We start from the raw sequence: 14,199 nt of genomic DNA on the forward strand, positions 1-14,199 counted from the left end.
GACTATACCTGTCTGCCGGATGTCTAGAGGATAGTAATTCTATTGGCACTACTACTCATCTTGTCGGAATAGAAACAATATTACGCCTCCTATTGTAACAATTGTATGTGTATTGGCCTACGCCAAGTTGTCTAAACATCATGTGCGAACAGACTCCACGACAAGGTCTTGACCTTAGAGAAAGTAATGTAAGTCGCCATCTTGGATTGAGCCACCATTTTAGGTTCTCTTGTGATGTAGAAGTCACCCTGAACATCACAATGGAGGCCAGATGACATTCTGAGTAAGATTCTGGCCGTTGTGACCTCCGTACAACTGAATAATTAGTATGCCTGCAGGCCACTTGTCGGGGTCGCGAACTGAGACCTTCTCCTACCGTTGACCTATATGTAAATGTACAACTATATCAGTGAAACTAATCGGAATGCATATATTAAAGGATTGACCTGGCAAGGAACCCAAAGACCTGTTTCGTAGAATGGTTAACCCGCAAGAAGGTTGGCCAAGGGCTGGACAAATTGTATAAAAAGCCTGGGTATTCCAATGTGCGCTCTCTCTCACTAACACATCGAACCCTCGTTGAAGTTCGTTATGTTATTCTGAGAGCCGAATAGCTATCCGTTTGTCAATTGACTTGGTAACTGTTGTAGCTTTTAAATAAAGCACTTGTATGTTTCTTTGTAACCTGTGTTGGTGTGTTTCCCTTTGGGCTTCCCGGCTCATATTATTTCTCTTTTTCCACAATCTCTTCTCAATAAGTATTCCTGATTTTCACTCTTTTCTCTATATTCTTAAGACACTTCCTCAATATTGCGGTAAATATTCTAAAGAAATCAAAAAATAAACCGTGAATAATTTTTACCAACTAGTGCCTTTTATTATCCATATGTTTATATTTAAATGAATAATATCAGTCTCACCTATTGATCCGATTTTGGCTGTGATTCAATCCATGAGAAGAAAATGCAGCCTACCAATAGTTTTCCTATCCGGTTCTGCTGCGATTTCGCCTGAGGTACCTTTATCTGAAAAAACATGAAATAGAATCCCTGTAACTGTGTATCTGTCAATAATTCTAATCTACACTTGAACGTAGGTTCAAGTTTAGAATATTTCCCTCCGTCTGAGTCCCTATCCTCCGGCACAATGCATTCATGCTTGCTTAAAATCCCTCTGTCCTTTTCCTCTTGGCAGCCCAACTAATATCTCCTCTATTCAAATGTTAGAGCTTGAATACAACTGGTGAATGCTAGTTTATAGCTTACCTTGTAATTTCTTTCAGATGCTAGAAGCCATCTGAATTCTCTGGTTTTGTGTCTCGGAAGTGATTGTATCCACCGATAGAGTAGCCCACTCGTTACCGGTCTACTCACGCGTGACTCTATGCGTCACGTGATCATATATGTGCATGCGGGTGACGCAGTGACCCAGAAATCCAGTACGGGCTTCTTGTAGACTTCTGGTTTCTCCCCATATGCTCAAATAAAAGGTAGAGGTACCCGAACCACAATGTTTCCCTACCAACTCCTAGAATTATTAAAACCTGCACTATAGAAAACTATAAATAAACCCAAAGAGAGAGGAATGTTGCTGTTTTTATTTACCTTGCAGCCTTTTGCGAAAACTAAAAAAAGAGTTTGAGATCTCCAGGGAGAGGCTTGTCTGGCAAGGTCCTGCATTCTTTTTCTCTATGTATGCAATTACTAGGACACATACTTCTTCTGTATCTTCCAAGCTGTGCTAATAAAAGCAACCATCATTCTAGGAGTACCGTTCTCTCGGTCTCATAGAAGAAGACTCATAGTCACTGTACAGTTTTCTAGAAGGACTTCTCTTCACAGGTATGGGTCTATGTGTTAGCTTCTCAATCAATTGTAGCCAGAGCTTGAGTTTGACTTTGAGGAATTTGTATCGCACAAATCCCAAAAGGAACAGGCCAGGAGAAACTTGTATCGAGGTGATGATGGGAAGTACACTGCCAAATAGCAAAAAGGGGGAAATCGATAGTCACAGAACACGTACGTTTTACCTTTTGTGCGTAATATACCCTGGGCTGGGAGACTGCTGAACGTATATCGATTGGCAGACTATTCCATATTTTTGGAGCAGCTACTGAAAAATGCCTGTCGCCTCTAAAGCAAATTACCAGTTGCTGACCTAAGACATCCAGGTGGTTGATACCAGTTGACGATAGAATCATGCTATGGTTGTGCCAAGTCGTGTCTATATTTGAAAACCCACCAGAGAATTTTGAAACGTATCTTTTGCTGTAAAGAAAGTCAATGAAGTTCAAGTTGATGGAAGAGATAATAGATGTATTTGGGAGCCAAAATAAAATGCTTGCGGCAGAGTTCTGGATCTTTCAGAGGTTAAGCACATAGTAACTTGGAAGACCGACATAAAGTGTGTTGCTGTAGTTGAGGAACAATTTTATGGGCATGCCAACCAAGGAAGGTTGGGACCTGGGTCCAAAATACCTTCAGCTATCCCTCTAAAATATTTCCCCTCTCGAGCTCTTTGCTCCTCTACCTCTAACTCCCTCTGTCGTTTTTCAAACAAACGAGCTGGGGGTAGATCTCTGTCTTCGGCTGGGCCTCCCTCTGGAATAGCCTCCCTGCCTCTCTAAAACTTGAGGAGAACCATCTCTGGTTCGGGAAGCACCTCAAGACCTTCCTCTTTGCTTCTGCCTTCACTCTCCCTCTCCCCTGCTGATCTGTTCTCTCTTGGCACCATGCACCTGACCACCCTCTGTCCTCTGGGCTCAGATACCTGCTCACCCTGCCACCCTCCCGCACTGCCTCCAGGCCACCCCCTGCACCTGGGGTCTGTATCTGTACCCATACAACTTATGTTTTTTACCATTGCCTCTACCAGCCTGAAACCCCTTTCTAAGATGGCTGCCTGACTGCATTGCAGCCTGTATTGTCTGCCCCCTGCCCATTCATTGTCTGCCTTGACAGTGATCTTCCTATCACAGGGGCCGAGTGGCGGGAGCGGGCCTGTTGTTCAAAGGCCCACTTCTGGCCCGGTCCTCCATTGCTCATTCTGCTTCACTTTTCCACTGTGCTGTGCACGTCTTCAAATTTGTGCACCAAGGAACTTTTCTTCTGTTCAGCTGTTACTTTGTTATCTTGGTCTCTACGAAACACTCACCCTGCGCACCTGCGCTACAAGCTGTGATCAGCTTTCCGAACTCGCAGCATCAACGGATCAGCTGTTTCTCCCCGTGCCTCAGCCTACAAGATCCGTGATCGTGCACGCCTCAAGATCTGGGTGGGATCAGTTGTTGCCTGTTTGCATTCCGTATCCTTTCAGCTTCTTCTGGGCGGGCTGCAAGCCTCGCGTTTGCCGTGCCCCACCAACAAAGGGTGAGCAGCTGATTTTCCTTTTCTGAGTCCCGTGTGTCGTTTCTCTTTCAACGCCCCATGCTGCTCTGGTAAGCCTGCTGCTGACTCCCTCCTCGGGCTGTGTCCCCCACGAATCTCGTGCAATTAAGAAAATCAATGTGGCTAAAAGTGAAAGTGAAATCTTTTAAGTTTATTGTGGCAGATGAATTTCAAAGTTATGCAAACCCCGGAACCAGCACGTTCGGAATGCAGCATTATTATGTGAAAAGCACATTTTCTGATTACGTGTTTTTCTGACCTGCATGGAGCTGTGTGTGCTACTGTTCGTGGGCAACTTAGGCTTTTTACCATTGCCTCTACTAGCCTGAAACCCCTTTCTAAGATGGCTGCCTGACAGCATTGCAGCCTGTATTGTGTGGCCCCTGCCCATTCATTGTCTGCCTTGACAGTGATCTTCCTATCACAGGGGCCGAGAGGCGGGAGCCGGCCTGTTGTTCAAAGGCCCACTTCTAAGGCCCCTGTCAGTTTACCGGGATGCACGATGCCACTAATACATCAGCCTGACCTTCTCCGTGCGCAGCCGCCATCTCTCTCAGCTATGTAACTGGACTACCAAATAACACTCTTAATCTCCACTCCTGGGCTCTGCACCCTCTTCCTTTTGCCGACCCTTTTCCTCTACTGTTATATCATTACACTCACCTTTGTTACCCCAACATATTTCACGAAATGTCAAATCTGGGTGTGTTTTTGTTAAGCAAATTTCAGTGTGTTCAGAATTTCAAATTTGGGTGTGTTTCAGAAAGTCAAATCTGGGTGTGTTTTTGTTAAGCAAATTTGGGTGTGTTCAGAATTTCAAATTTGGGTGTGTTTCAGAAAGTCAAATCTGGGTGTGTTTTTGTTAAGCAAATTTGGGTGTGCTCAGAATTTCAAATTTGGGTGTGTTTTTTCATTTTTGTTTTCATCTCATCTGGGTCCTAAACTGTAATCTTCTAGCCCAGTGACTGTTCCCTACCGTTGTATCTGCATTCTTCTCCCACTTCCCCCTCTCTACCTGACCATGGCACTATCTCTCTCTCCTATCTACTCAAACTGTTACATTATAAACTATCCCTCCCTTCTCACTAAGTCTGGTAAAAAGAAATTCAAAAAGGATATCCTGGCCTCCAACCCTGGACTCCCCATTGCTGATACCTATTCCAGCCCTTCTGCCAGACAAACCCTCACCGACATCCTCTTTGTTGTTCCTTCACCAGATCTATGGAGCCCTCATATGATCTCTGTGCTCTGTCCTGTCTCCTCCTCTCCCATTAATGGTGGTACCCGCTGGGAAGTGCGTATGGATTCCTTCAACTCCTCCAAAATTATCATAAATGTCTACCTAAATGGCACTGTCATAGTGCAAGGCTCTCAGGCTGCATTTTCTCACCTCATCAACTTCCTCTCATCTCCTGCTTTACCCTACCCCTCTCCCACGGCTACCTTGCTCATTTCCCCTTCCTCCTCTGCCCCATCTCATACTCCTTCCACACCTCCGCAGGGCGAACCTCTAATATGTACCCCTCCCCGGAAGGTCTTTAAGGCTGGCAACTTTCTTCATCTTGCCACCCTCAACCCTCGCTCTGCTGTCAAACACTCCTCTGACATCTGGCAACTCCTTGAAGAACTTGACCTCGATGTCCTTGGTCTTATCAAGACATGGTTCACGGCCAGCTCTGTCACAAGTTTTGACACTCTCCTCCCAGATGGCTACAAGATCCTCTCTGTCCCCAGATCCACCCGGCCGGGAAGTGGTGTTGCCCTAATCTTCCCTGAGTGGATTCCTGCCTCTATCATCCCCATTCAGACCTACTCCTCTTACGAATGCCTTGTCTGTAGGCTCTCCCTCTCTCCGAGCCACTCCCTTCCTGTTGCTACACTCTACCGGCTACCTGGTCAATTCACCTCTTTTCTATCCGAGTGGACTGATCTCTCCTCCACCCTCCTGCCTCTACTTCACAACTGCTGCTCCTCGGGGACCTTAACATCCACCTGGATTTCCCTTGTTCCCCTTCTGTGCTCTTTCGCGACCTCTGTGATTCACTCTCCCTTTCTATCCTCCCCTACGGCCTGACTCACTCTGTGGGCCACACACTTGATGTCATGATCTCCTCTGGCCTCCCCCTATCTACTCCCCTCATCACTCCTCTTTCCTGGAGCGATCACTGCCTCCTCTCCTCTCATCTTCCCATATCCTCTCCTCAAGCCAAGCCTACCCAAGACTGACACCCACCTTCTCGGACATCCGACCCATAAAACGCTTGTCAGTCGAGGCTTTTGCTGCCACCTTCTCACCCCCTCCACTCCTGGCTGACTCACACCCTGACACAACCCTGCCTCTCCTCTACTCCTCTATTTCTGATACTCTTGATGCTCTTGCCCCTGTCATGAGGATCCGTTTGAAGCCCAAAACCAAGTGTAATTCTTGGTTTGACTCCGACCTAGCTACACTTAAACGTAAGTGTAGGGCGGCCAAGAGGAAATGGAGGGCCTCTTGCTCATCCTCTGACAAACTGGCCTGCCGCCTACTGCAACGGCAATAACGCCTCTTTGTACGTACCAAGAAGCGAGTCCATATTCAAGCCTGTATCTCTGCGGCATCAAACAACTCAGCTGAACTCTTTTAAATCTGCAAGGAGCTGGCCAATCCTGATGCAGTATCCACCCCTCCTATTGCCTCTCAGGCTCTGTGCAATGATCTTGCCTCACACTTTAGCTCTAAAACCCAGGATATCTTGTCCTCACTCTCCTCCTCCTCCTCTCCTCTCCCCTCTCCCTCTCTGCTTGTTGATCCAACCTCCTCCTCTTCTCTCCCCTCCTCCCTCTTTCTCTGCCTTTCCTCCTTTCTCCACTGATGAGGTCGCTAGACAAGTCCTATCTATGAAAGCCTCCTCTAGACAGGTCCATCCCTGATCCTCCAAAACTATCAAGGACCACATTGATACCCTTGCTCTGGCCCTTGCCGACTTCTGCAATCTCTCCTTTGCCTCTGGCTCTCCGCCCCCCCCCTCTGAAGCACTCCCTTGTACATCCTCTCCTCAAGAAACCCACTGCTGATCCCTCGTGTCTGGTTAACTATCGCCCAATTTCCATTACTCCCTTTTTGGGTTAGCTCCTGAAAAAGCTTGCCATTTCTCAGCTCAACCTTCACTCTAACTTAGTTGGCTCTCTCCATGACCACCAATCCGGCTTCACGGCTGCCAGAAGTACGGAAACTGCTCTCCTGAACATCTGTGAAGACCTGCTCTCTAACCTTGACTCTTAACATTCCCTCTGTCCTCATCCTACTTGATCTCTCCTCTGCTTTCGACATGGTCAACCATACCATCCTGCTAAATCGTCTCGGCGACAACCTGGGTATCAACAATCAGGCTCTGGCCTGGCTGACCTCTTTTCTCTTTGATCGACCCTCCCAGGTCCAACTTGGGTCCTTCCTATCCTCTATTTCCCTCTCTACCTGCGGTGTTCCCCAGGGGTCAAACCTATCACCCTAGCTTTTCAATCAATACCTGGCAACTCTCGCCTACTGCATTTCCATCTTCTGCTCAAATTTCCAGTGCTATGCTGATGACACCCAACTCATTTTCAGGCTTCCCTCGGCTACCTCCTCTTCTGCCCTCATCTCTGACTGCCTAATCGCCATTCAAAATTGGTGTGCTGCAAAAGATCTTTGTTTAAATGCTAACAAGACTGAGATCCTCCTCATTGGTACACCCACTCCATCCTTTCCCCTCTCTCTCTGGCCGGCCTCCTTTGACCCTCCTCCTGCCCCCACCAGTGAAGCTAAGAATCTCAGGGTTATCTTTGCCTCCACACTTTCCTTCTCTTACACATCTCGGATGTCTCCAAAAAGTCTAACTTCATACTACACCTCCTTAAAGGCACTCTTCCTTTCCTCTCCTTCCCCCAGAAGCTCCTTGTCTCCCAAGCTCTGATTCTCCCTAGGTTGGACTACTGTAACAGCCGCTTTCTAAATCTACCTGCCTCCACTCTCCGACCCTCTACAACTAATCCAGAACAGAACTGCGAGACTTGCCCTTGGCCTCAAGCCCTGGGATCGTATCTCTCCAGCTCTGAAATCCCTTCATTGGCTCCCTTTCGCTGAAAGGATCAAATTTAAAACCCTTTGCATTGTCCACAAGACTTTCTGGGGTCTGGGTCCTCTTTACCTTCAACTATCCCTCCGTAAATACCTCCCCTCTAGAGCCCTTCGCTCCTCCACCTCCAACTCCCTCAGGGTCTCAGATTTAGGGGGTTCTTTGTTAAGGTTAATACCAGGATCCTCCCTCTCTTCCTTCTCACCTGATTCTTGTTCCTCAGATGAGCTCTCAGTAGTTATCGTCCTTCTGTTTCTCCAAGCTCCCTCTTCTCTCTCTTTGTAGGTTTTGGGACGAACTCGTCTGGAGGCCACCTTGCCAGTTCGCAGATTTGCTCGGCAGTGGGACCCTCAGGGAGTCCGCCCCCAATCCCAGGGAAAAAGGCGTATGCCGGAAAAAACCCTGGCGTGATGGTAAACTGCTGCGGGATGGAATGCAGGAGAGCGTAGAACGTGATTCCCAATAGACTCGTTCAAGAACCAAACAAAGCGAAGCGAAGCAAAATCCAGGCACAACAAGGCGGAAGGTGAGTGAATGCAGCTGAGTGGAGGCAGGATTCGTACACGAAGGAAAGCGAGAAACGAGAGCTGGACCAGAGAAGAGAAGCATAGAGCGGGGACGGAAGGCAAACAAGGTAAGCAAGCAAGGTAAGGCGGAGAAATGCGGGAGACAGAGCCCCAGCGGGGGAAACAGCTGGAGGGCAGAGAAATACTCACACGGAGCGCGAAGGAAGGAACTTCAGCGTGTTAACCCGAAGCGGAGACTGAGGGTTGCAACGCATCGGCGTAGCTGTTCGGTGCGTAGATAACGTTGAACCTCAGGGGGCGTGGCACGGCAGTCCGGACACTAGACCGTAGTGTATAGTTCCGTTAGTGTTTCCTCCATCGATTCCACAGTTTCCAGGACAGACGCGTCGTGACAGTATAACCTCTTCTCCTCTGGATTCCTCCGGGTTTGCCCGGATGGTTTCTATGGAAGAGACGTAGTAGTCGGGGTGCACTGAGGTTTCTTGCAGGTTCCCAGGACCTTTCGGTCCAAGGGTATCCCTTCCAAAGTATGAGATACTGGAGAACCCCGTGTCTGTAACGAGAGTCCAAGATTTGGGAAACTTCATATTCGGGGTTTTCTTCTAAGTTTGGGATGCATTTCTTGATCGGTCTTAGATATGGATCTTTTTTGTAAGCCTTGAGAAGGGACACGTGAAACACTGGATGGATCCTTCGTAAGAAAGGGGGTAGCTTAAGTCGAAAAGCTACTGGATTGATCTGCTGTTCAATGATGTATGGGCCAATATACCTTGGAGTGAATTTTCCTGGACGTATACGCCTTGGTAAGTATTTTGTGGATAACCAAACCTTATCTCCAGGCTTCCAGATCGGATTTGCTCGTCGCTTTCTGTCGGCCCATTTCTTATAGGATTGACGGCTAGCTGTTAATGTTTCCTGAGCTCTCGAGTGGGTTTGTTTGAGAGTATTTAACAATTGGTCTACAGTAGGTATGTTAGTGGTTGGAATCACTGACTGTGGGATATGTCGAGGTTCGTATCCATAAGTACATTTGAAAGGGCTCATACCAATCGCTGAATGTGCTGTATTATTATAGGAGAACTCGGCTATGGATAGAAGTTGGCTCCAGTTATCCTGTGTCTGGTTGCAGTAACATCTGAGGTATTGTTCCAGGGTAGCGTTTAGTCGTTCGGTTTGTCCATTGCTCTCGGGATGGAATCCGGAAGACAATGCCCTTTGGATCTGTAATTGTTTACACAATGAGGACCAAAATTTCGAGGTAAACTGAGTCCCTCGATCCGAGACTATTGGATGTGGTAGACCATGTAGTTTGACTACGTCTTTCAGAAATACTTCTGCAGTCTTAGTAGCAGATGGAGTACCCTGGAGGGAGGAAAATGAGCTAGTTTACTAAATGAGTCTACTACAACCATGATGGCTGTGAATCCTTCTGAAGGAGGTAAGTCCACGATAAAATCCATGGATATATGCTGCCAGGGACCCGCAGGTAATGTATCCTGTTGGAGAAGGCCCAGTGGTTTGGCCGTGCTGTATTTACCTTGAGCACACGTGGGACAAGAAGATACATAGGCATAGACATCCTTGACCATTGTTGGCCACCAGAAGTTTCTCTTTAGTAGGTGTAATGTGGCTGCTCGGCCCTTATGTCCTGCCGTGGGTAGATCGTGACACCAGGCTAGTGCTTGAGACTGTAGACCGGTATTTGGTAAGAACAGCTGGTCGTCTTTAAACAAGTATTCACCCTTCTTGGTTAAGGATGGAAAACGTGTGACTATGGATCTTGTTTGTGCCTCAAAGACTTGTTGTAAAAAGGTGTTGACTGTTCCTATGAATTTCTTCCCTTGAAGTAACTGTTCGTGATCGGAGTATGAACCCGATTCTTCCCCAAAACTTCGGGAGAGGGCATCCGCTAGGTGATTCTCCTTTCCTGGTAAGTAGGTTAGTTCGAAATCATATTGAGCGAAGAAGTATGCCCACCTGGCATGGCGGGAATTTCGACATTCCATACTCTTGAGTACACTAAGATTTCGGTGATCAGTTCGTACTTGGAACGGGAAGTTCGCTCCTTGTAAAAGGTGTCTCCATTCTTCACATGCCTGTCTGATGGCCAACAGTTCCTTTTCTACTACAGAGTAATTCTTTTCACTCGGGGAGAGTGTCCTAGAATAATAAGCAACAGGATGCTCCAGTTTATCTTCCTTCTTTTGGAGGAGAGCAGCTCCAATCGCTCCTTGTGAGGCATCTGTCTCTACAATAAAAGGTAAGGTTTGATCAGGTTGCCTGAGGATGGGTGCGGAAATGAAAGCCTCCTTGAGATGTTTGAAAGCCATATCAGCTTCTGTGTTTCAGGAAAATCGTGTGCCTTTCTTTAGTAAGGCTGTGATGGGTAGGACAATGTTGGAAAAACCCAGGATAAATTTACGGTAAAAATTTGTCAGTCCTAGGAACCTCTGTATATCTTTTACAGAGTTTGGAGTGGGCCAGTATTGGATGGCTGAGGTCTTGTTGGGATCCATTTCTACCCTTCCTTCTGACAGGATAAATCCCAGATAAGGGACTGTACCAGCCTCAAACAAACATTTTTCTGGTTTGACTAGCAGATGATGAATACTGAGCCTTCGAAGTACCTCTGATACCTGCTGACGATGTTGTGTAAGGGTTGATGAAAATACCAATATGTCATCCAGATAGACCACTACTGAATTGAACAATAGATCACAGAAAACCTTATCCATAAATCTCTGGAATTGAGCTGGAGCATTCACCAACCCAAAAGGCATCACTTTGTACTCGTAATGACCCAAGGGAGTCCGGAAAGCGGTCTTCCATTCGTCTCCTTTTCGTACCCTCAAGAGATGATATGCTCCTCTTAGGTCTAACTTGGTGAACCACTTGGCTCCTTGCACTGCTTCCATTATATCTTTGATCAAGGGCATGGGGTACCGATCCCGAATGGTCAAGCTATTAAGACCCCTATAGTCAATACAAGGTCGGAGCTCCTTGGTGCCTTTCTTGGGGATAAAAAATAAAGATGCTCCGGCTGACGAGGTGGATTCTTGTATAAGACCATTTTGAATATTGGTGTCCAAATAATCTCTTAGAGCTTCCCTTTCAGACAGAGACAATGGAAACATACGTCCGAAAGGAACTACAGCATCCGGTACCAGATCGATCTTACAATCCTCATTGCGACTTGGTGGTAAAGGTCTGGGTTGAACGTCGGCAAACACATCAGCATACTCTAGATAGTGTCTTGGAATGGTGTTGATACTTCTTACAGAGAGAGTAGACACTTGAGGACATAATTGTTCCTTATCGGATAGACAGGATCGAAGACATTGTTCAGAGCGGAATTCCACTACATTGGCTGTCCAGTCAATGCCAGGATTATGCCTTCTTAACCATGGGATGCCTAGGATTATAGGAAAGTGCGCTGCTCTTATGAGATCGAACATCATCCTTTCCTGATGAAATTTCATCTTAACTCCCAGTTCTTGAGTCTCCTGCCTGATAAGGCCCGAGGACAAAGGGGTACCATCCACCCCTTCTACAGGGATTGGGATAGGTTTCGTTCTTCTGGGGATAGCATGATCTAGAGCCCATTGATCGTCCATGAAGTTCCCGGCCGCTCCACAATCCAACATGGCCAGACATTCTACAGAGTGTCCTCCTTTCCAATCTAGAACCACAGGTAAAACCATCAACTGATGTGAGGCATTTGGTACTTGGGGTGTATTAGTAATACAGGGATCTGCTGTTTGAACCCCTTCCTTGTCCCTGTTCAGGGTCGGGGTCTTTCGTTTCCCGATCTCCTGGGAGGTACATGCGGACAATTTCGCAGTAAGTGTTTCTCAGAACCACAATACATACATAAGTTCAAGTCTTTACGTCTTTTTTTTTTCTATTACAGTTAGAGGCCCTCGTGCAGTTCCGACCTGCATGGGTTCTTCTGTTTGTCGCGCGGTCCTTTCAGGTATTGTAGGAACAAAGGAGAAGGAAGAGGAGGGTGTTATTCCAGACTTGTATCTTCGTCTCTCCGTGCGTCTCTCGGCCATGCGGTACTCTATCTGAAGAGCCAGAGTAACCAGTTCCTGGAAGGTCTCTGGTCTAGCGACCCTCGAGAGTTCATCTTTAAGTTCATCTAGTAAACCCCGTCTGAAGAGGGTCTGTTTGGCAGAATCTGGCCATCCTGTTTCCGCTGCGATTCTTTGAAAGGTTGACAAGTACGTCTTGAGACCCCTGTTTTATATCCAGTAGGTTCTCATATGAGGAGAATAGTACTTCAGGTCTTTCGAATCTTGTGTGGAACTGTTGAACAAAGGCTCCATAATCAGCTAGAATTGGGTCGGCGTTAGTCACCAACGGAGTTGCCCAAGCAAGGGCATTGCCTCCTAGATTGGAGATAAGAAAACCGACCTTGGCTCTGTCAGATACAAACATCCGAGGGCGAAAGGTAAAGTAAACTCGACAGGCATCAAGAAATTCTTTCATTCCATTGGGATTTCCTTCGTACTTGCCACAGGGCAAGGGCATAGGAGGAAGGTCATCTCGTACCTCCTCCCTTTGTGTAACTTGTAGGCGTAGAGCAGCATTATCCGCTTTTAATGCATTATTATCGACCCTTACTGCCTGCAGTTCGGCTGTAATCCCCTGAATAGCATTGACTAGTTCCTGATCTTGCTCCAAACTGGCTATCCTTAGGCGTTGCAATCTCTCAGATTTAGGGGGTTCTTTGTTAAGGTTAATACCAGGATCCTCCCTCTCTTCCTTCTCACCTGATTCTTGTTCCTCAGATGAGCTCTCAGTAGTTATCGTCCTTCTGTTTCTCCAAGCTCCCTCTTCTCTCTCTTTGTAGGTTTTGGGACGAACTCGTCTGGAGGCCACCTTGCCAGTTCGCAGATTTGCTCGGCAGTGGGACCCTCAGGGAGTCCGCCCCCAATCCCAGGGAAAAAGGCGTATGCCGGAAAAAACCCTGGCGTGATGGTAAACTGCTGCGGGATGGAATGCAGGAGAGCGTAGAACGTGATTCCCAATAGACTCGTTCAAGAACCAAACAAAGCGAAGCGAAGCAAAATCCAGGCACAACAAGGCGGAAGGTGAGTGAATGCAGCTGAGTGGAGGCAGGATTCGTACACGAAGGAAAGCGAGAAACGAGAGCTGGACCAGAGAAGAGAAGCATAGAGCGGGGACGGAAGGCAAACAAGGTAAGCAAGCAAGGTAAGGCGGAGAAATGCGGGAGACAGAGCCCCAGCGGGGGAAACAGCTGGAGGGCAGAGAAATACTCACACGGAGCGCGAAGGAAGGAACTTCAGCGTGTTAACCCGAAGCGGAGACTGAGGGTTGCAACGCATCGGCGTAGCTGTTCGGTGCGTAGATAACGTTGAACCTCAGGGGGCGTGGCACGGCAGTCCGGACACTAGACCGTAGTGTATAGTTCCGTTAGTGTTTCCTCCATCGATTCCACAGTTTCCAGGACGGACGCGTCGTGACACAGGGTCAGTCGTTTTTCTAAGAAACAAGTTGGTGGTAGATCTTTGTCTTCTGCGGGGGCTTCCCTCTGGAATTGCCTCCCTGACACTTCAAAACTTGAGGAGAACCACCTACGGTTCCGGAAGCTCCTCAAGACCTTCCTCTTCGCCTCTGCCTTTTCCCCTCTTCTCCCCTGCTGATCGGCTTTCTCGCTCAGCAATGCTGCACCTGGCAAACGTCTGCCTTTGTGCCCAGGTACCTTCTCACCCTGCCATCCTCCTGCACTGCCCCCCTGGCACTCCTTGCACTGGGGCCTGTATCTGTACCCATACAGGTCCCCCCACTCTGTCTGCACCCTGCCATCCTCCTGCACTGCCCCCCTGGTATCCTTTGCACTGGGGCCTGTATCTATACCCATACAGGTTCCCCCACTCTGTCTGCACCGATCGGTTACTCCCTATTCTGACTAACCTTGCACTTGGCCCTCACAGGTTTCACTACCACTGTTTTTGACTCACTTATTAATTTATTTATCCACTTCCTATTTATTTGTCCTCTCTTATGCTCTGCACTTTCCAATTTCTCCCCCTTCCAATGCACTTTCCCCCTTCTCCCTTTCCCATGCACTTGCACTTTTTCAATGTCACTGGGCCTAGTAAGATCATTGTTTTTGTTCTCTCCAGTGTTCCCCTCCCTTGCCTGGTCGCGCTCTGAAACACC

Source organism: Ambystoma mexicanum, chromosome 9 (genome assembly GCF_040938575.1).
Source record: "Ambystoma mexicanum isolate Mex_15411 chromosome 9, UKY_AmexF1_1, whole genome shotgun sequence".
Lineage (NCBI taxonomy): Eukaryota > Metazoa > Chordata > Amphibia > Caudata > Ambystomatidae > Ambystoma > Ambystoma mexicanum.